The sequence below is a fragment of the Orcinus orca genome, chromosome 8 (assembly GCF_937001465.1).
Source record: "Orcinus orca chromosome 8, mOrcOrc1.1, whole genome shotgun sequence".
Classification (NCBI taxonomy): Eukaryota; Metazoa; Chordata; class Mammalia; order Artiodactyla; family Delphinidae; genus Orcinus; species Orcinus orca.
The window spans coordinates 94,427,538-94,449,736 of NC_064566.1; the positions used below are offsets into that span (position 1 = coordinate 94,427,538).

Below are 22,199 nucleotides of genomic sequence, written 5' to 3' on the forward strand. Positions count from 1 at the left end.
AATCCACTAAGGGTTTAGGCAGAGGCACAGGGAAGGGACAGACCTATCCCACAGTGTCATTTTGCCGATGTTGACAGTGAAATGAATTTGCCTTCCTGGGCACACAAGAACTAGACAGAAGGGGAGGATCCCAGAGGGCCTGCGTGGAAGAGGAAGTCGGACTGGAATTCCTTTCTCCATACTCGTGTCCACGTGGATAACCGAGAGGCAGCTGCACCTTGAAAGTGGCGCACATTTGGAAACTGCGGGGCCGGTTCCCTGTGGCCTGTGCCTGGCATAAGGAATGGACTTAATGCTCACACTTCAAAGCACCAACTGGGTCCACATCTCCCCCAAGAGGGATAAAGCCTGGGCAACCTAAGCCAGCAGCAGCATTTGATATGCAAATCTCCCATCTCTTTAAGCTAGATTGTTTGTGAAACAGAGTTAGAATCAGAGTTAAGGGAATCTGAGCCCTTAGACATCATGACGCCCCACACACTCATTTTATAAACTGGCTACCAGAGGCATGCTGAGCTGAAATGACTTATCCTGAGACCCTCAGTTAGACGGTCTGAACCTCTTGCACTGGATGTCAGGAGGCCGTGTGGAGTCTATGTTCACATCTCAGGGCTTACCTGCTAAACCCAAGGCACACATAGAATGTCTCCCAACAGCAGTCCATGGATCTGAGAAATAAATACTTAGATAGAAAGCCGTTTACCAGGCTTCCCTGGTGGCACAGTGGTTGGGAGTCCGCCTGCCGATGCAGGGGACATGGGTTCGTGCCCCAGTCTGGGAGGATCCCGCATGCCGCGGAGCGGCTGGGCCCGTGGGCCATGGCCGCTGAGACTGCACGTCCGGAGCCTGTGCTCCGTGGCAGGAGAGGCCACGGCAGTGAGAGGCCTGCGTACCACCAAAAAAAAAAAAAAAGCCATTTACCAAGACCCAAATGCCTTTTAACAGAGGCTATGTGCCCAGGAGGATAAGCCAATTACCAAAGGATTGTGTTCCAAATGCAGCCTGTCTCAAGGGCCATGTCAGGGGGAATCAATAAGTAGTTAATAAATGGATTGATTGATCGTTTACTGCTAGTAATTAAATTTTGAGAAAGTACAAATTCTATTACACCTACAGTCAGTCGAAAGCAATGCTCAGATCCTGGAACATGAGAAGAAATAAAAATAGAAGCCCCGTGGCCATAGTATTAGAAAGTCAGAGAGAGGAGGGGTGGGGATGGGGGAACTTTATCTTACGGCATCACAGGTCTTCAGAGTCAAAAGAAACTTTGGGGATCATCCAGTCTGACTCCCTCATTTTGGAGATGGGGAATCAGGGCTCTCAGAGGTCAAGGTTGTGCCCAAGGGAACCAGCGGGCTCGCATCAAAGCAAGGACTAGATCCAGACCTCCTGCCTCCCAGCCAAGTGTCCCTTAAGAGCGGGCAGTCCCTGTTGTCCAGTTTAGGGTGTGGTAGCAACATCATCAATGCCTTGCCAACAGCTCTTTCCTTAGGGGCACTCAAGAGATTTCCAAATGGCCATTTTCTCTCACCCCAAACACATGGCTTGTCCATTAACACAGAGATTCACAGAGGCACCTTATATACCAATGCCCTACTTCTAGCAAAACTGGAAGGAAAAATGCTCCCAGGATGAGGGTTTGCCATCACTCAGGAAATTCAGCACAAGCGCATGTGCATGAAACAGTTCCTGGAAAAGCAATTGCAGCAACTTCAGAACAAGCCCACGGGCATCCAGGGCAATCCCACGAGCGGACAACTCACACAGATGTACGTGTTCTGCTCTGTTTGTCAAAGGTGTCTCATTTTCTTATACAGCCCATGCCATTACCATTCCGGGTTCTGTCTGACGCTTCCCCTGTAGCCCTTAGATTGAGTACCATTATGGGCCCGGCATACTTGGTGAACTGATTCAAAGACTTGAACGTGTGATGTGACAAACTTAAGGGCAATCATCCGTGAAGGATAGGTAGTCTTTATGCCAGCCAAGGAGACAAATGCCATTTGGTTTACCCGCATCTGGAGGTGGGAAGCGGAGGGCGGGGGGAAACATTTTGGTGAGCTGTGAGTTTCTGTACTTGTTCCCAAAGGTAGGTGGAAACTCCTCCAGGAAGCCGCCCTAGACCCCCTGCCACTTTTGCTCTACCACAGCAGTCCCCAACCTTTTTGGCACCAGGGACGGTTTTTTTTTTTTTTTTTGAGTATAATTGCTTTACAATGGTGTGTTAGTTTCTGCTTTATAACAAAGTGAATCAGTTATACATATACATATGTCCCCATATCTCTTCCCTCTTGCGTCTCCCTTTGTGGAAGACAATTTTTCCACGGACGGGGGTTGGGGGGATGTTTCAGAGGGTAATACAAGTGATGGGGTGCGATGGGGAGCGGCCCATGAAGCTTCGCTCACTGGCGCACCGCCCACCTCCTGCCGTGCGGCCCGGTTCTTAACAGGCTGCGGATTGCTCCTGGTCCTCGGCCCGGGAGTTGGAGACCCCTGCTCTAGTGTGTTCGTGCATCTCCCCAGGCAGTTTTCATTGCCTGGTTTTATGGCTCTCGATGGACAGGCTGTAAACTCAAAGTACCTTTCTCCAGCCAGCCAGCAGGATTCGGAGCCCCCTTGCCCCTTGCTGCCCGTCTAAATGTGATCAAGAAAGGTAAACACATTTTTATTACTTGCTTAAGCTGAGTGGAATTAGGTAGGTAAATCTTCTGGGAGGAAAATCAATACGTTCCAAAGCCAAATATCAATGATTTGCGAATTACCCTCTGCTTGCGTAAGATCTGTGCGGGTGTCTCTGTTTACGTTAAGCGCTTTCCTGAGCCATCCCGTGGATGGGCTTCTCCAACCAGTGGCTGGGCAGCTCCCCAAGGGCGGGAATCCTGCCTCATCCTCTGCCTTTCTCCGCACGGTGCTTGAGAGAGTGCTTTCACAAGGGCTTACCCCAAGTGCGGACGGTCTCGGACGCTCTGTTTTCCTCCGGAGTCTGTCCCTACCCTCATCCCTTCTTCCCTACCCTCCCCCAACCAAATCCACCCTGCCCCCATGCCCAGCGTAGCAAATCAGAGAGATTAAGGATTACTGGACATGTTCTGGGCAGTCATTGGTAACGTCCAACCTCCCACTCCCCGCTAATTGGATCCGCTGCCGAGAAGTCTGATTTAATCAGCCTGTGATCACCGCTGGGGGGAGGGGGTGGCTGGAGAGAAGGATGAGCCTCCCAGGCCTCGGCTTGCTCTGTTTGCCGGCCCAGCTGTGTGTGTACAATCAGCTTTTATTAACTATTACACTTCATCCGGACAGCTGCCTGGGGAGAGCATCGATTCATTCCCCGAGCTTTTAGGCTGCCCTGGAACTCCATGTTTCCATTTATTTATCTCCTATTTCCGTGCACTCTCACAAGGTAGACCAGGACTGGCGAGGCCGTGTCAAGCAGTGGATTCAATGAGAAGCATGTACTCCGCTTTCTTCCCTTACACTCCCACCTTTCCTTAAGTCTCACCCGTGTGCTGGGTTTCCCTCCATCCCCCCACCTTGCCAGCCCTGAATAGAAGATTCTCCATGGGAGGAAGTGAGAGCGGCACTTACACCCAGAGCAATTTACTTTGTCGATTCTTGTCTGGGTCCTCTGTGTTCACCTGATTTCTGGGTGGATGCCGGTCTGCTCCCATCCACTCCCGATTCTCGCCCATGTGTGTGCGAGGCACGTGCTGCGGACAGTACCTGAAACAGAGCTAGTTTCCGAGGCTGCCCAGCTGGGCCTATCTCCAGGGACTGGGGGCTCCTAGGCTGGCAGTGGGGTGCAGTCACTCCTGGCTGCAGGATATTTTAGGTTCTTGGTGGAGGGGGAGGTGGAAGCAGTACCCCCATTCTGTGGCAAGGTAAGAGGGTTCTAGGTAGAGGCATTTCTGATGGACCAGATGGAGCTGCTGTGGCTCTCAGCGAATGGGGGCCTCCAAAATGGCAAGGGCACCGTGTCCTCATGCTTTGTGCCACGTGGCCCATGTGCCAAGCCCTCTCTTGGATATTAATGGGATATTCACCAAGGTAGTACCCCCGCATGTTACTGCAACCCAGATATCCCCGTCCAGATCCAGGACCCCCCATCCTCCAGGGGGGCCCCTGCCAAGTCCCCCTTTCTTCTGAATGGACTGAAGAGAGCTGATTACACCTACAGAGGGCTGAACAGACGGTACAAGAGAAAGAATATCTTCAAAGCCCTCAAAGAGATGACACTTTAAACCTCTCCTGCCTGCATGCTCTGAGTCTCTCGGCTGCTACCTGCCATGTGACTTTTGGGCAAATTAGATGACCCCTCCGAACCTGCATTTCCGCATTTGTAAAATGGGGCAAATCTGCCCTGGTTGCTCGCCCAAGAGGGATATTTAGGACCACAGGAGATGATGTGTGTATAGATTTGTGGAATGTAAAGTACCTCATCAGGCAGACAGTGGAGTGGTTAAGAGAACAGATGCCAGAGCCAGCTGCCTGGCCGTGCTCTGGCCCAGCTGTGTGGCCTGAGGTAAGCTTTTGCCCATTCTGTGCCTCAGCTTCCCTTTTCTAAAACGAAGATAATAATAGCCACATCCCTCACGAGGTTGTCACGCAGATTTAATGAGTCGTCAGATGTGAAGGACACAGAACAGTGTCTGTGTCAGTGTTAGCTTTTGTAATTACACACGTGGACAGCCCAGCTCCTCACTGTGCTGCTCTCAAAACACACACACACACAGAACAGCAGGACTCCGAACACTTCCAAACATACCACAAAACTTCAGGTTAAACTTTGTACCCCTGGCCAGGCAGGGGCCCTCTTTTCCATTCAGCCTGGCTCCTAGTCTGCAGTTGGGACTTATGGGAAGAAACCTTTAATGATGCCATCCCTAAATGCATGGGCCTGGTTTTCTAAGTGCCAGTCCTGTCTCACTCCCCAGCAGAGGGAAGCTGGAGTACCCTGGGCATCATTTCTTGTTTGTTGTATTAAGGTCAAGTATCCATCTGCCACCAGCAGCACCGAAAGCAACCCACAGACTCTCAGCTGCCCACTTCAGCGTCCATCTTATTAGTACTTCCTCCCAGCAAAATGCAAACTTCCTCAAACAGTTCACTCTCCTGATTATGATTCTCTCTACGTACTGAGTGATCCACACTCCAGGGACAGCTTTTTATAAGCGGAGGGCTAGGGGTCAGAGGGGGAGACCGGGAAGCAGAGGAGGAAATAGGGCTTTCGAATTGTGATTCTGCTTATGGGTTCCAATGCCACCAGATTTTCTCATAAAAAAGTTCATTGTGTATCCATTCTCCCCCAAACTCCCCTCCCACCCAGGCTGCCGCATAACACTGAGCAGAGGATACATGTATATGTATGGCTGAGTGGCTCTGCTGTGCACCTGAAACTATCATGACATTGTTAGTCGGTTATACTCCACTATAAAATAAAAAGGTTTTTTTTTTTTAAAAAAAAAAGTTCATTATGATTGAAATGATAAAATAGAGCAGAGAGCCAAGTAAAGGACTGGCAATATTATCACAAATTGGAAAAAAAAAAATCACTGCTAGTTTTGATTACAAAAAAAAAAAAAAATGCAGTTATAAGGGAGATAGGGAGAGGAAAGCGACACCATTAGATAGTAGAGCGTTTACAATTACAAGAGGGTCCAGGAAAGAACTTGGACCAGGGTTAGGAAAACTCTTCTGCCGGTCAACATCTTAACCCCGCATTTCAAACGCAAGTACCTCTGACAGCTATAGGGCACCACATGGGTCTCTTTTTCTAGTCCCATGGCCCCTGTCACAAGAACAGGCCCCAGACCCGCCTCTCACAGCCTAGGTTCCCTTCCCCACAAGGGTTCCAAGGGTTCGCATTCCCACAATTACACAGACAGGGCCGTCCCAAGACCAGCCCTTCTCTGCTCTCCTGAGCTGCTGTTCCCGGAGTCAGCCTCCATCCCAGGCGTCCGGGATGGCCTGGAGCTGTCTGGAAGGACCAGCCTCTGCTCAGCAGACATCTTGTTAAACAAGTAGCCCAGGTTGGGGGTTCACTTCACAAGGCCAGACAGCAGGGCAGTACTCAGCTCCCCACAGGGCAGCACCCTGAGCCACAAGCTTTCCAGTGGGTCCCCGGCCACAGTCACTTGGAAGCAGAGGCATGTGGGCGGGCTGTGAGCCCTGCCCAGCCCAGTCAGCCCCCAGACAGTGTTCCTTCCTGAGGGGCGGGGGCAAGCCCTGGGGACTCTTCTAACCAAAGGAGGGCCGTTCATAGGGATAGAGTTGTGCCATTCTGCTTGAGAGGCAGGTTGCAAAGCACTGACTAGTGGAGGACTCTTGGGTCCATCATTTCATCTTTCTGGGTCTTGGTTTCTTTACATCTACCCGGAAGGTCTGAACCAGGAGATCATCAAGTCTCCTTTCTGCTCTAACATCCCAAATTTATTACAATAGGTTGAAAACAGGCTGCTTCCCATGGCCTCAGAATTGCTCGTGAAGCCCAGAGCCAGGCATCACAGGACAAGGACGTTCTAAGAAGAGGCACTAGGCTCTCCACGAGGGGCTTGATCGTGGGTGGGAGAGCTGGTCCTGAGGTCCTGGGCCCATCATCACTCCAGCCCGGGCAAAAGCTGCACAGACTTCCTATGAGATGACAGAGTGAGGGTCTCTTTGAAGAAAGTGGGGTGCTCCATGGGTCTCTGCATGTGTCTGAAAAATGCATCCCACCCATGGTCCGAGCGAGGGGTTTTGTGAACCCAGGGCAGCCCTGGGAACCTGGGATCGGGGGGTGGGACACTTCAAGATGAGCTAGACATGAGTTACAGGGCTGCAGGCAGGAGCTGGTGATGACCCTGGCCCAGGGCGGAGGCAGCAGAGAAGGTTCTGGAGGGCTGTGTTGGTAGCATGGGACTTCTGCTTACTGAGGGGGCCGTAGACACCACGGAGGGCACAAAGGACCATAACCAGGGATCACTTTTATTGAGCACCTCCTATGGGTCAGGCTCTGTTTTAAGAACCTCATACACAGCATCTCATTTAAACATCATGCTAACAAAATACTGCTATTAACCCCATTTTATAGATAAGGTAACTGAGGCTCAGATAGGTGCAGGGACTTGCCCAAGGTCACCTGAGCATCTGTGTCTGGCCTTACATTTAGGTCTTTAATCCATTTTGAGTTTATTTTTGTGTATGGTGTTAGGGAGTGTTCTAATTTCATACTTTTACATGTACCTGTCCAGTTTTCCCAGCACCACTTATTGAAGAGGCTATCTTTTCTCCACTGTATATTCTTGCCTCCTTTATCAAAGATAAGGTGACCATATGTGCCTGAGTTTATCTCTGGGCTGCCTTTTGTTATTGAGCTGCATGAGCTGCTTGTAAATCTTGGAGATTAATCCTTTGTCAGTTGCTTCATTTGCAGATATTTTCTCCCATTCTGAGGGTTGTCTTTTGGCCAAAGCAATCTTGAGAACGAAAAATGGAGCTGGAGGAATCAGGCTCCCTGACTTCAGACTATACTACAAAGCTACAGTAATCAAGACAGTATGGTACTGGCACAAAAACAGAAATATCGATCAATGGAACAGGATAGAAAGCCCAGCTTTCTCCTCCAGTGCTCTGCCCCCAGCCCGCCTTTTCTAGGCCAGCATCCTCTCCTCTCTCCCTCTAAAGAGAAAACAGAAAACCCACGTGAGGACTTTATGAGTGGATACAGTTTCTTTAATTAATTTAATAAATGAATCCTTGGGCTTTTTCTTTACACCTCCTTGGGAGCGCTCCTAAGGCACCGGGCAGAATCACAAACAGCCACATAAAGCCCTCTGGCTCGCAGGAACCTCTTCTATTGATATCATTACAAAGTCATAGAATTATTTAAGTTCCTAACTGGCTGCCTTGCTTCCACCATCCCCACCCCGGCACCACAGTGAGCTTTCTGAGGCACAGGCCTTATCCTTCAGGGGCCCCTCATCACCTACAGAGTGGTGTTCAATGAAGGTGAAGTTTGGAAATTGGGGCGTTTTGGTTGTCACAAAGACGGGGTGCCTGGGTGCCAAAGGATCGCCGTGTCCCAGAGCTGAGCCTTGTGGAGGGGCCTCTGCTCTCTGCAAATGCTAGCCGTGTCCTGTTGAGAAACGCGTGAGAGGAAGGTGCTGCCCTAGCCTGCCCTTCTCTGCCTTTCCAGTCCAGTCTCCCTACGACACTGCCCGCCCCCCCCACCTCCGCTGCCACACCCAGACTGGGGGTGACAGGTTTGTGACAGGCATGTGACTCTCCCTGGTAAGCGTATGAAGGCCCGAGGCTGCCTGGAGTAGCCATGGAGGGAAGAGGGAGGGTAGAGAGATCCCTCAGCAGGCTTCTCTGTCTTTCCACCACTGTCTCCTCTGTTCCTCAGATGAGGATGCTGAGGCTCAAAGAGAACTGACAACTTGTCCAAGACCCCATTGTTATTAAATGGCTGAAATGGAAATCAGACCCATATCTGCCCCACTCTCCACCATGCCACAATATCTCTCCATTCCCCTGGAGAGGGTGTGCCCCTTCCCTGGCTGGTCTGCTCACTGAGTCATTCATTCCGTCTCCCTCAGTTATTCCTTCATTCCATCAGTTGAGAAGTATTTATTGATCACCGGCTATGTTTATTTGTTTGACTAATTTGTAGCTTAACCTGCTCCAGTACGACTTAGAGGCAGCTTACAAAGACACCTGCAGTATCATATCTGATGACATGAGGGACGAGGTATGAAATGAGTGGGGATGCTGATGTTCGAATGACCAGGACAATTGCACAGAGGTCAGAGCATGGCTGGTCCCCAGGAAATCCAGGGCATACAGGCCTAGATCATTCCTAAAAATCAATGGAAATTGGACTGCATGCTTCTAAGTGGAAAAAGTGATGAACCTACTGTGTGTAATGCAAATATCAAGTATGCCGATCCCTTTGGAACATAATGATGAAAGCTTGGGCTCAGTTATCCAGAAGTTACCAACATCCCTTCCAAAATCTGCAAAGGACATTGACGCCATTTCTGTCTTTAAGTCTCCTAATAACCCAGTAAGGAAATGGATGGTCAGAGAGGTGAATGACCAGCCTAAGGCCACACAGCCGCCAGGTAACATAGGCCTCTGTCTCCAGGCCCTTTCCTATAGAGGACAGGAGTTAAGTATGTGGATTCCAGGGCTAAACTGCCTGGGTTCATGTGCTGGATCCAACACTTAAAAGCTGTGTGACTTTGAGGAAGTCACTCAACCACTCTGTTTCCCCATATAGAAAATGGGGGAAATAAGGCACCTCTTATAAGTGAGCACTGCACTTAAAACTGGCTTACATGAGCTATCAGAAAAATGTTTGCTACTACTATTTTATCACACAGCTGGCTGTCTCCTGTCCATTATGCCCATCAAGGTCCCAATAGGGGCTTCAAAGAAGGAGGGTGGGCACCAATGCACATAGATACATATATGCTGCTGGCATCCTCAAGCCAGACAACAGGAACTTTCTTATCCACCCTTGCCTTCTCTCCCTGGGAAGGGATATCAAGGAATAAACCCTTAGGAGGATTTTGCCTCCTATGAAGGCCATCCCAAGTGTCAATCCCTTTCTCCTAAACCAGGGATGTGCTGATTCACTTCTGAAAGGGGTGGACCTTCCCCCAGTCCCTGGGCCCATGGCAGGGCTTGCACACGGGGAGAATTCAAGAGGACACATCGCAAACAAAATTCTGTACTGATCTTTCCCCTGTCTTCCCCACTGCCAGCCAGCGTCTCCTTCAGAACCTGCCTCTCCCTCCTACACAGAAAGGTATGAAACCCATCGGAGCTTACTTTCAACTGGGAACAAACTGTTCACACATTTCAATAACCAAAAAAAGAGAAAGGGGGTGTGTGGGGTGACGACGTCAGCATATCGAATCCATTTAACTAAATTATATACGAAGACTTGGCGTTAACCAGGAGCAGGGTGGCAGGGAGGGATGGAGTTTCATTAAGAAAAGACCAGGGCTTCCTGGTGGCGCAGTGGTTGAGAGTCCGCCTGCCGATGCAGGGGACGCGGGTTTGTGCCCCGGTCCGGGAAGATCCCACATGCCACGGAGCGGCTGGGCCCGTGAGCCATGGCCGCTGAGCCTGCACGTCCGGAGCCTGTGCTCCGCAACGGGAGAGGCCACAACAGTGAGAGGCCCGCGTACCGCCAAAAAAAAAAAAATTTAAAGAAAAGACCAGGTTCGGAAGGAGGTGGCCCATTGTCTTTGTGCTGGTTTTTCTGCGCTGATAAGATGTGTCTGTGTAATTTAAAATGTACTGCCGAATGTTAAACACTTTTAGTCAATAATGTAAAATTGAAGGGTATCTGTGTGAGTGCTTGAGAACAGAGAACTTGGCGTTGAGTGAGTAACCCCTCTCTTCATATATCGCCGGGGCTTGCCGAGCTCTCAGATCTTTAGGCAAAGGGTGGGATTGGAATTTGCTTGCCTACTGCAGTTCTTCAAGGGGAAGACCGCTCAAAAGTCCCCTCGTGATAAAGCCCCACTGGAGGTCACGGCCAGTCCAGCCAGTGCCCAGAGCGTGGGGTGGGAAACTTGGCAATAGAGCAGGTCCTCCATCTAAAGGGAGACATCTAGGGATCTCCAGGTGGCTTCCTTCAACCTCTCAACATTAATTGGTGCTGGATCCTATAGTGGGTGATATCATTGTGCGAGAAACTGTAGACATCAGAATTTCAGATTTGGAAGGAAATTTAGGGATCATCCAGTCAGGCAGGCCCTTTTCTACTATAGATGAGGAAAGTGAAGCTCAGAGAGGTTACGTGACTTAGCCAAGGTCACACAGGAAATTAATGGCCAAAGCCAGAATCCAGGTCTTCTGGTTCCCAGGCAGGTGATATTTTCATCACTCCACCTCCCTCTCATCCCCACCTTTTCTGGTCAGGTCAGTGGACACCAGGGTCATGGGCAAGGCATGCAGAATTGAGTCCAGGCAGAGTGACAGGGCACACGTGACCCTGGGGGCAGGTCTGAGGCTCCATCACCTCCAGCTAACGGGGCCTGTGGTGTGATGCCAGGCCTGCTGGCTGAGGGGATGAGGCTTCTGGATGGGTACCTACAGATGTTCTGGAAAAGCACAAAGCTTTGCTTTGTACCCATGGAGCTGTTGTGAGCTCTGAGCTCCCCAAGCGGAGATGGAAAGCCCTCTTATCTCTGGGTGACTATGGGTAGCAACTCCACCTCTCTGAGCCTCTCCTTATCTGCCCTACTTCCAAAGTCGTGACGAAGTAGGTGTGGGTGGGAAAGTCTTGGAAGTTGCACAGTCCAGTCATTGTGAAGGGAGATGCTGATGGCTAGCAGTGGTATGAGGACGACCCCATGGGCAGTGAGCATGGACGCTTTGTATTTACCTCGTTTTAAGTTTACTTTTGGAAAGCAGGACCTGGGGAGAGCCAATCCCCTGAAGATGTGCTATGACCTCCTTCCCTGAGACTGGGAGGGATTTTTCCACTGGTAGATTCTGTTTGCTGCTGTACCTGTCCTGCTGGTCAACGAGCATTCTTAGGCTGAACCCAGAGGCAATAGCTTGTCGGGACAGGACTATAGAGAAGCTGAGACCCAGAATCGAGGCCCCAGGCTCCCGTCCAAACCCCCGAGGGGTGCCAACTCCTGGCCTGAGACTTGCAAGGTGGACAGGGCTGAGCCTGGCTCTGAACAGCAGTCTGGGAGAGGGAAGGGGGGAGGGGGGACTGGCCTCGGTTGGTTGGCTCACTCCTCGGCTTAGAGCGCAGGAACTGGAGGAAATCCCCAATGCTGACCTGCCCCTCACGCTGGCAGAGGTCCAGTAGAAGTGCTCATACAGCCCTCCATGAGGATCAGGCATGAGCAGCTTATAGAGCACAGCACAGTGCAGACTGGCTTCAACTCTTCCTTTTGGGAAAAGAGTAACTGGGCACCATCGTGCCACTGGTGGAGCCAAGAACAGAACCTAATCTCGGGCTGTTCCCCAGCCTCCCCACTCTGGGTCCTTGCCCCGCTCTGCAGAATCCCCATTATAAGCTGCTCTGAAACCTGGTGTTTTCTTCCTGAGCAAAGTTCTCTCCCCACTGCTTGTGGCCAGTTCCGGACTCCTCAGGTATAAATGACTATAAAGCTTTCCAGTAACCTTTCCTGGGAGCACATGGGTGTAAAGTGGATTTAGAGCTTTAAAGAAGAGGCAGGCATATACCTGGGGGTGGGAGACAGAAGCAGCGTGGGCACCAGGACCCCAGGGCTTCTGAAATCTAACCGCAGCAGCAAGGACCACTCTGGCCAATGGGGGAAGCTCGTCTGGCACACCCTCCACCAGCCCAGCAACAATGATTCACTTGATGAGGATGGCGACCCTCACTGATTTAGCTCGGTGTTTTCAAAGTCTTTGTAAGTTGGCTCCAGGAACGGGTGATTCAGGCACCGAGTGGGAAAGTGGATGGTGACACATAGGCTGTGTCTTCCACTCTTTAAGAGTCCGTCACTGCGAGGAGTTTGCTGGTTGAGGATAAATATCTTATTAACCCCATCTCTCCAGAGGCTGCAGGCGTGGGGATGCAGGAAGTCATGCAGAATGTGGACCAGTGAGAAGAAGGCCCAGGACCAGATGTGGAAGAAAATGTATGGGAGGAGGAGAGAAATGAGAAGCGGCCACAGGGGGAGGAGGAAACCATAGAGCTCACAGTTGAAGAAAGAATGGAGGAGGGAGAGGTCAAGGGCTACTTGGATTTGGGAGCCAATCTGAATTTAAATCGCCAATTCTTCTGCAGTACTTTGTTCCAATAAACATTCACTGGGCGCACTGTGTGCCTAGCAGAGTATGGTACAGTGAGCACTACCCCAGACTCTGGGAGGTTAATATTACCACTCGGTTTGAAAAGTGAGGGAATCAAAGCCTAGAAGAGTGGTCTCTCTAGGCTGCAAGGGAAGAAACCACAGCTCTGAAAAATTAGCAAGACTGTTAAGGGACGCTTATAGAGGCAGGTGGCCTGCATTCCTGCACAAAGGTCCCCAGGGACCTCAGGAAAAAGACAGCTGGGTGGCCTGGACTTTGGATCTAACCACAACTGTCCTTGTGGCCCGGCAGGCCCCAGGGTCCAAGCCATAAGGAGGTCTCAGGGAAGCCCTGAGATGGAACCCAGGCAGCTCCTCCTGTAGGCCCAGAACAGGCGTGGGCCCAATGCCCCTTCTCCTTGCTAGCTCTTGGAGGAAGGAGAAGCTCATTTGGAGCCATCGCCCCCTGCCACCAGCCCCCAGCCCCCAAGGGAGCGAAGGCCAGTGCTGGGAGAAGGGGAGGGAGGGATGAATTCTTAGCAGCAGCGACAGCAGGGGAAAAAAGAATGGTGTCTTTTTTTTTTTTTTTTTTTTTTGCCATACGCGGGCCTCTCACTGCTGTGGCCTCTGCCGTTGCGGAGCACAGGCTCCGGACGCGCAGGCTCAGCGGCCATGGCTCATGGGCCCAGCCGCTCCGCGGCACGCGGGATCCTCCCGGACCAGGGCGCGAACCCGTGCCCCCTGCATCGGCAGGCAGACTCTCAACCACTGCGCCACCAGGAAGCCCAAGAATGGTGTCTTTTAAGAAGATAATGACTCAGAGTTTGGAGTGTAGAAGTGCCTCTGAGGTGCTAACCCCAAGGGGCAGAGTGGGAGGACCAGGCTGGCTGTGCTCAAGAAACATCGTGCGTGGCACCTGGGTGGGTCTGGCAGTCCATGATCCCCTCTCTTCTTCAGGCAGGGGAGTGTGGAGGCTCTGCTCTCTGAGCTGGGCCCAGGCCAGGCCTGCGTACCCCAACAAGGTCCTAAGTCCCAGCAGGACAATAGTTGGGAAGGGCTGGGGAGGGGAGTGGCTTCCTTTGCCCCTCCTCAGCCAACATCAAAGAACCACCCCCTTCCCTGCCCCCTCCCCTCACACACCTGCAGCCCCCATCTTTAAGGGCAGCAGGAAGAACACAGGACCAGGAGGCAGGGGACAGGCTTCTGGGCTGGGCTTCACCAAAGACAACCGGTGTGGGGCTTCCCTGGTGGCGCAGTGGTTGCAAGTCCGCCTGCAGATCCAGGGGACACGGGTTCGTGCCCTGGTCCGGGAAGATCCCACATGCCGCGGAGCGGCTGGGCCTGTGAGCCATGGCCGCTGAGCCTGCGCGTCCGGAGCCTGTGCTCCGCAACGGGAGAGGCCACAACATTGAGAGGTCCACGTACCGCGAAAAAAAAAAAAGACAACCCGTGTGACCTTGGGCAAGTTCCTGAACCCCTGCACACCTTGTATCGTAGTGTAGGGATGATCAATGCCCACTTTACCAGCCTTAAAGGGCTGCGAAGACGTGGGAAGATACTTTGAAAAGAATAAAAGCCCAAGATGAATATACAATCTAATCACCAGCATCTTCTTCAAATCTATTAAGTGCTAGTAAGATACCCTAAGCTACGCAAATAGTTTTTTGTTTTCTTTTAAATCAAGGTCAACCTAAGCAGACTGGGATGGGCTCTCCCCTGCTGGCACCCTCCAAACTCCCCAAGGAAGCTGAGTAGCCTTTTCAGCACTTGGCCACCAGGTACCATTGAGGACTGGTCCACAGGAAGGATCGAACTGCAGAGTTGCAGGGATCCCCTTCCTACCTAACAGCCCAGGAAGCGGCATAGCCGCCATCCTCCTCCCTCCTTCCAGGGGCTTCTGTTTCAACAGGTAACAGCAGCAAGTGCTGAGTCCTCCCCGTCTACCTTAACCCTCATCACAGCTCTGGAGAGAGTTGTTTTACTGTTTCACTAATGAGGAAACCAAGACCCACAGAGGCTCAGGAATTTGCAGACCAAGAGTAGTTTTTAGCAGAAATGGAAATGTCTAAGGGACCATACAAATAAACTCAAATAAGCAGGGCTGTTTGTTTTTATGTTTGCTTTGCCTTCTCTCTGTCTTTTCCTGCCCATCTATTTTTTAAAGCCTTGCTACTTGAAGTGTGCTTCACAGAACAGCATCACCCAGGAGCTGGTTGGAAATGCAGAATCTCAGGCCCTGCCCCAGAATCTTTTTTAACAAGATCTTCCAGTACTTGGTAAGCACCCTGCAATTTGAGAAACATGTATCTAAAGGAGAGTAGCACGTCACAAGAAAGATTGTGTTTAACTGTAAAGAAAAACTTCCTGCCAGCTGGTCACAAAATATGCTTATGGAGGGGATGGAAGAGGCCAGGGCAGAGATGCTCAGCTTCCTGGGATGCTCAGATGAGTGATAGGGGATGAACATGATGACTGCTCAAGGCTCCCTCCCAGCCTGCGAGACACATCCTGGGCTCCTGAGGAGGAGCCGGAGGGGGTCCCATACACCCCTCAAGTCAGCTTCCATGACTGCTAGAGACCCGGATTCAAATGCAGCCGCCTCTGTGGAGCTGAGACCAGCAGGCTTAATTCACATTCTCCTGAAGGATAGGTATTTGCATCCGAGATTACCCTGGAACTTAATTCTGCATAATGTTTCTCAGACAAACGACACCCCTGAAACTCTTTGCCAAGGCCAATAATTACATAACTGCAGAGAGAAATAATGAATAGGAGCAGAGGGAAAGAGAAAATCAAGGAGGCGGGGGACGGGGGAAGGGGAAGGAACAGAGACTGGCTTCCGGCCAGAGGCGTTCTCGTCTTTTTGTAACATCACTCGCATGGTGCTAACACATAGTGGGCATTCAGTAAATAGTTTAAAAAACACAGACTACATTGAAAACAACAAAGTGAAGTGGAAGAGAGAGCTGCTTAGTTCATTAACTAACTAGTCTATTAACCAGTTCAGTTGTCCAACCAATCATTGTGCAAGACTCTATTGCGCACCAACTGTGAGTCAGGCACTGTGCTGGGCGCTGTGGTCCCTGCCCTCCTTGGCTAAGCGCACTGTGGGCAAACACAGCGGTGGGGGGGGGCCCCCGCCAAGGTCTTGGCCCAGGAAGCTTAAAGCCCAAGGGCAGAACCCAGGCAAGTGACTAACGGCCTCACAAGGCGTCGAGGCATCTACGGGTCTCCAGGTCGTCCCTTGCTGGCCTTTCAACACCTGTCACCTTGGGTACTGCACAGGCCAATGTAAATTTTCTGGAGGTCTGTACACGGCTTAGATCTCAGAGCTGGAAAGGAGCACGAGAGATCATCTAGTCGTCTCGTTCATTTCACAGATGGGAAAGGGAGGTCCGGAGAGGCAGTGAGATTTGTTCAGGCCACCAGCCACTTACTGGCAGAGCTGGAGGAGGAACCCCTCCTGGACCAAGTTGTGTACCTCCCTGGAAGGCAGGGGACCTGGGACCAGTCTCTGGGACAGACAGGTCACATCTCTCTGGAAATCAGTTCTGTCATCTGGAAACAGCGAGGGGGGATCTTTCAGGAGTCCCCACACTGTGCTCCACAGAGGTGCCTCTGGGGACACCTGGAAGAGGAGGGGGCTGGCTAGGGGGTCTCTGGGCCCTTACCGTGCTTAAGTCAGAGCATCCCTCTTGTTCACTGGGCTCCCCTGAAATATTTGGTTTGAACCAAGGGTCCCACAGCTGAAAACCCCAACCAAAACAATTAACCAAAAAATGTATACACACACACACACACACACACACACACACACCACACACACACACATACATATATGGGGCTCCTGCAACACACGTATTGTACACTTGGCGATTACACAAAGAAAAGAAGACAGGATCTCTGTCCTCCAGATGCGTATACTACTAAAAGGGAGAACACACACACGTGAACAGACTTGAAAGCCCCAGGAAGCAGCATTTAGTCCCATAATTGTCCGTCCCCAGAGTAAGTAAAAGCTAAAGCAACCCAATGCCAAAGGATGACGTGTAGGGGGTGGGGGCAGATGGCAGCCTCCCTGCCCACGGGGCTCCCAGAGACACGGGTCCCCCTGAAAACACACAGCGGCAGGAGGAGGAGAGACTAGCGACAGGGGCCCTGGGGCGTCCTACTTTCTGCCTTTGGGGCCCCACCCAGTGCCCTAAGTGCCACCCTCCGCCCATTGCCAGCGGCCTCCCCTCCTCCCACAACCTCAACCCAATTATGTGTGTTTACATTACAGTTACGTATAATTCTGCCATTTACATTCAGTCGCCGGCTTCTCTGTGTGCTCATAAAATATTAACACTGGAGGGCCGCTTGTTGCAGAAATGTTTATAATTTCTCTTCCCCATTATGGGCTTATTAATGATAATAATGCCGTTTCCCTGCTTAGGAGCTAGGGCTACCGAAAGGCAATCACTCACCAGAGCTGAAATATGACAGTGGGAAGTTGGATTCCGTTCCTTGCTCAGCATTTAATCTTAATAACATTTTATCTTGGACGACAAGTGTGTGTAATGTTGTTTAAAAGCCATGACTACACGGATACTCCACGTTCAGGAAAAGGGAGGGGGGAGGGGTGGTAAGGCCTGCCCTGCCCTCCCCTCCCCTCCTCCACTGCCTTTTCCTGCTGCTCTGGTCACAACTTTCCTTTCCACAATCCCTGGCTTTCTCTGGCGGGCGTGAGACTGCCCCCTAAGTGAGTCAGGCTGCAGCAGGCTGCGGGGTACCTCCCTCCACCCGATCCCGGCTCAGCATTCCCGCCATGAAAGGATTTTTTTTTTCAACCTGTGAGAATAAAAAGTACTTACAAGGACATCAGCCTTTGAAAACACAGCTACCTCAAATGGGCTCTATTAAAAATAAATAAGTCCATTTCGGCTGGAGAGCTGGGCCTAAGGGAGTGTGAAGTCTTTAAGCTGTGTTGCAGAGGGACACGTGTGCTTTCCTCCTCCTTAGGCAAGGTTCCTAATGATACAGCCGCTGGGCACAGCTCACTTAGCCCCGCTCTGCTCTCCCTCCGCACCTCAGCCTCACCTCCATCTCACCCTTGCTTGGGGTACCTTCCTGCTCCCCTTTCCCAGCCTTCTTTTCATTTTCCCTAATCAGCCCCCTTTGTCTAATGCTTGCTTACCACGACTGGCCCTGTTCCCCTTCTGCCTGTCGCTTCCCCCGCCCCCGCCCATCTCATCCCTTGTCCTGGGATACAGGAGGGTGCAGGCCATTTCTTCTGTATTTCCCTCCTCCTTAGGGGGACACTTAGGGAAGGAAACTTTTGGAGAGGATGGATATGTTTACGGCATGGATTGTGGTGATGGTTTCTCAGGGGTATACTTATGTCCAAACTCATTAAGTTGTATACATTAAATATGTACAGCTTTTTGTATGTCAATCATACTGCAATAAAGCGTTTTTTTCCCCAATAGGCATAAGTATATATTTGCATACATAAATAGATACATGTAAATATCAATATATATTTAAGGAGAAACTGGTTATATTTAAAGCTCCAAACTGTTTTTACAGATAGCAGATATATACAAGATAATTTGGAAACTACACTGTACTTGCTAATAATTTCAGCCAATGCCAAAGTCGTCTTCCAGAAGAGGAAATCATGGTGGCACAGAAAATCTGGGGCTCATTACAGTGTTTAATATACATTGTATAGTGGCCATTATAATTATGATCATCACTATTCACTTCATTATCAAATAATTATCTGTCAATGTAAGAGGTTTCTTGAGAAATTTCTAACTTTGAAGAAATAGGAAAAAAAAGCCACTATAAACAACAAAGATTCATTTGGGAATATCTTCTGTTCTTTTTCTACTTAAGCCCTTTCCTCTATAATTAAGGTTTTTTTTTTTTTTAATAAAAAGGATCAACAGAAGGAAAAAATTATAGGTATAAATGTGTAGTGTGCCTAGAACATAAATTATACTCTAGGTTTACAATCAACATTGTTTCCTTCCCTCATGTCTAAGTCAACTATTAAAGTAATTTTTGTTCAGCTGAAGAAAACAAAGACACTTAGGACTCTGTCCGTAGTAGGTGCTCAATGACTAAATGTCGGTTGGAATTTAAAACTAAAACTACCATTTAGCCTGGCGAATCCTATTGGGCTGAAAAAAGGAAGAATTGTTTTTTTCAAGTCTGGTTTTATAAAAGTATGCAGGGTCATAGTACAGTAGCAGCTAATAATTGGAAGGGACCCTCAAGATCACTTAAATCAACCTTTTTCCCAAGAGTGTCTGCTTCTCTGCTTCCCTAACAGAGTGTCACATCTTCAGCCCACGGAGCTCATGATTCGCACGGACGTAGGACTGGATGTGGAGACCCAGCTGGAATGTTTTCCCCGCGTGGAACCAAAATCTGCTGGCCTCCGGCTCCCAAGTTCTGCCCCCTGGAGTTCACAGAGCCAGTCCACATGTCCTGCTACATAACAACTACCTTGAGTATTTTCTCAGACTAAGGGTTCTCATTTTCCCAAGTGTTGCTCATTTGACAGAATTTCTAGACGCAGCACCATCCTGAGCGCCTGCCTCCAGCATGTTCAGTTTGTCAAAATCCCTCCGAAAGTGAGATGCTCAGAGCTGGAGCCCTGGCTCGGATGTGGTCTGTACAGAGTACAGTAGAAGCATTACATACTCTGTTTTGGAATCTAACTTCTATTGTTTCGGAACAAGAACAGACTTCAGCACCTTGCTGTGGCTATTTCAGCAGCTAAGATGCCCTAAGATCCTCTTGTACTCAACTCGAACACACAGGTCTTTACTCTTGAACCTACATCAAGTCAAGGCTTCTCCACCCTGTACTTATGGAATTGATTTTTTGGAAACTTCAGTGCAAGACTTTCCATTTATTCCTGTTAAGTTTCGACTCCTTACTTTCAGCCCATCATGCCAGCCTGCAAGGTATTTCGGATCCTGATTCTGCAGCCCTACATATCAGCTAGCCCTTCTGCATCTGTGTCACTCACTTATTTGAAAAACATGCCTTCTGGGTTCTACTCCAAAACCTGATAAATTACTGAACGGGCAGATAGCATATCATGTGACATCTCCCGTCAGGTAGACGTCAGCCAGCGAGAAAGCTTACTCTGGGCATGATTGCTCAGCGGGCCACAAACCAACGGACTCCAGGAAAAGCCTTGTGTCAGCAGAGGCTCTGGAATTGCAAGAAGTAGACCATGGGACCTGTTATGCTACTAATAAGCTGTGTTTCTTTAGAAAAATGAGCCTTTAGGGTCTCAGTTTCTTGACCTGTAATGTGAGAGGGTTAGATCGGAAGCCTCCAAGTTCTCTTCCAATTCAACACTTAAATGGATCAATGACTATCCCGCAACCATGCTTCTCAGCCTTGCCCGCTAGGAACAGTGACAGACTTTGTCAAAAGCCTTATTCAAGCCAAGGTATCTTGTGGCTCCAATATTTTCTTCTCCTACCAGCACAGTATCCTTATGCAAACAGGAGATGCGTTTCTTGACGTGACTTGTTTTGATTGAACACAAGCTGGTTCTTTTCTAAAGGCAGTGTGGCTTAGTGTGGAGGGGAGGGGCTTCCCTCCCCCTGTCATTTTTAGTCTCTATCTTTCCCACTTTTTTGCAAATTAGGCTATGAATCCATCTACAGTCTCCTGGCACCTGTTTATGTGTCAAAACAAAGGGAAACTAACATTTCGAGAGTGCCTAAGATGTGCTACATGCCCATGCCATCTACTTTCACAGCAGTGAGTGCTGTGCCCTGGGGAGGTCCCTGCAAGGTCCCTGCCCCATCTAGGCAAGGACACGTACACTTGAACAACCTGCCATAAAACGGTGTGTAAAGTGCCACGTTAGTTGTTTGAACTAAGCTTGAGGAGGAGAGAGCCATCCATTCCAGTTGAGGAAAGCATGATGGAGCAGGTAGATCTTGAATTGCCTGCTCTGTGATGCTGGCATGCATTTACGTTTTGCTCCCAAGGACTCATCAGTAGCTAATGTGAATGCAAGTCGGGGTGCAGGTGGGGTGTGTTGCGGAAGATGAGGCCAGTACATGGGAGCCAGGTGGTGAGTAGCCTCGAATGCCTGCAAGGACTTGAACTTCAGCCTCTAGATGATTGGAAGACAGGGAATGTCCAGAGCATATTGATAGACTACGATTTAGAAAGACCTTGGCAACGGTGTAGAGGATGGACTAGAGGGGACAATGGCAGAAGCAAGACAATAAGCGGTCAAGGGAAATACTGGGTTGGCCAAAAAGTTTGCTCAGTTAATGACTACGTTGTTCAATAAAGTTCTTGGTAAAAATGAAACATGTCTTTTATTTTTACTTAAAACTGAATGAACTTTTTGGCCAACCCAATATTATAAGGTCTTAAAGCAGAGCAGTTGACATCAGCAGGAATAAAGAGAAAGAGGGTCCGTAACTGCTTGGAAAATAGACTCAAGAGGACTTGGTTATCCATTAGATTTAGAGACAAGAGAAAGACACCATAGGGGATGCTTTCCATGATTTCTAGCTTAAATGACTGCGCAGACAATGGTTTCACTAACCAGTCTCAGGAAGAAAGGAGTAAGAACAGATTTGAAGTGAGGGAGGTCATGAGTTCATTTAGAGACATGTGAGGAAGTGGGGGGGGGGCTGCAGATACAGGGCATGGTTATAATCATGAGTGGATAAACTCACCCAGAGAGCATGTGCAGAACAAGACAAAAGGGCAAAGGACAGAGCCTGGGCAGAGACTGATGTGTAGGGGATGGACGAGGAAAGAGGAGCTACTACAGATAAGCCAGAAATTGTGTAGAGGGGAGCCAGGCGAGAGTGGTATCCAGGGGCACAAAGGAGCAAATCCCCAGTGCTACATATTGAGGGAGGTACAGAGCTCCAGAGGGCGAGAACCACAAGAAGAGGCATTGAAGGAGTTGGTGGGGGTGACTGAGAGACTTCTTTCATGGCCGGAGGACTGGGTAGTTGCCATGAACCTGGGTTTAAATCCTGCCTCCACCACTTACCAGCCATGTCACACTGGGCAATTGATGAATTCACTGAGCCTGTTTCTTCGCCTATAGGATGGGGATAATAACAAGATCTACTTCGTAGGTTGTTGTTAGGATTAAATATGATAATATAAGTAAAGCACTTAGAACATACAACAGATGCTCAATAAGTGTTAGCCAAAAGTCCAGAAATTTGGAGGTTTGGTGAAAGGGGTAATAGGAGAATAGCTTTTTCATCACATTTCTTTTGGTGAGAGGATTTAAACATGGCTGAAGGTGGAGGGAAGGGGACAGTTAGGATGGAAAGGCTAAAGAGTAATCTGTAACAATAAAGGAAGGTCCTAGATGAAACGGGGAGATAGAAGCAGGAAATTTAGCCCAGGCTACGACCGCTTCTCTTTTTCAGA

At 49.8% G+C, this 22,199-nt stretch overlaps 1 protein-coding gene across 1 annotated transcript in view; it reads right to left on the reverse strand.

Moving 5' to 3' along the window:
* The window catches only part of DSCAML1 (DS cell adhesion molecule like 1), a 342,760-nt gene that overhangs the window by 227,710 nt on the left and 92,851 nt on the right, over positions 1-22,199 (reverse strand). The gene's annotated exons all lie outside the window — the stretch shown is intronic.